Source organism: Hipposideros armiger, unplaced genomic scaffold (genome assembly GCF_001890085.2).
Source record: "Hipposideros armiger isolate ML-2016 unplaced genomic scaffold, ASM189008v1 scaffold_1605, whole genome shotgun sequence".
NCBI lineage: Eukaryota > Metazoa > Chordata > Mammalia > Chiroptera > Hipposideridae > Hipposideros > Hipposideros armiger.
The window spans coordinates 119,525-120,561 of record NW_017732955.1 but is presented as its reverse complement, the minus strand read 5'-3'; positions in this window follow the sequence as shown (position 1 = coordinate 120,561).

The following is a 1,037-nucleotide window of genomic DNA, read 5'->3' as shown; positions in this document are numbered from 1 at the left end:
AAATCCATCTGGTCTAGTGTGTTATTTAAGGCCACTGTTTCCATGTTGATTTTGTTGTCTGAAGGATCTGTCTGTTGGTGTCAGTAGGGATTGTGTTACTGTTGATCTCTGCCTTCATGTCTGTCAATATTTGTTTTATATATTTAGGTACTTCTATGTTGGCTGCATAGATGTTTGCTAGGGTTATGTCCTCTTGTTGGATTGATCCCGTTAGTATTATGTAATGTCCTTCTTTGTCTCTTATTATAGTTTTTGTTTTAAAATCTTTTTTGTCTGATATAAGTATTGCTACCCCAGATTTTTTTCCATTTCCATTTGCATGAAATGCCTTTTTCTATCTCTTTCAGTCTATGTGTGTCTTTTGATCTGAGGTGGGTCTCTTATAAACAGCATATGCATGGGTCTTGTTTTATTACCCACTCAGCTACCCTATGTCTTTTAATTGGAGCATTTTACCCATTTATATTAAAAGCGATTATTGATGGGTACATAGTTATTGCCATTTTATTATTCATAGCTTTGGTCTTTGTTAGTTTATTTGTTTTCTTATTTCTTCTGCTTAAAGAAGTCTTTTTAACATTTATTGTAGTATGGATTTTGTGGTAATGAATTCCTTTAGCTTTTTTCTTATCTAGGAAGGTCTTTATCTCTCCTTCAATTTTAAATGATAGACTTGCTGAGTAGAGTAGTCTTGGTTGTAGGCCCTTGTTTTTCATCACTTTGAATATTTCCTGCCACTTCTTTCTGGCCTGCAGTTTCTGTTGAGAAATCAGCTGATAGTCTTATGGGAGTTCCATTGTGAGTAACTAGTTGTCTTTCCCTTGCTGCTATCAGAATTCTCTCTTTGTTTTTAACCTTTGCCATTTTAACTATGATGTGTCTTGGTGTGGGCTGTTTGGGTTCATCTTGTTTGGGACTCTGTGCTTTCTGGGTTTGTATGTCAATTTCCTTCACCAGGTTAGGGAAGTTTTCTGTCATTTTTTCTTCAAATAGGTTCTCAATCCCTTGCTCACTCTCTTCTACTTCTGGTATTCCTA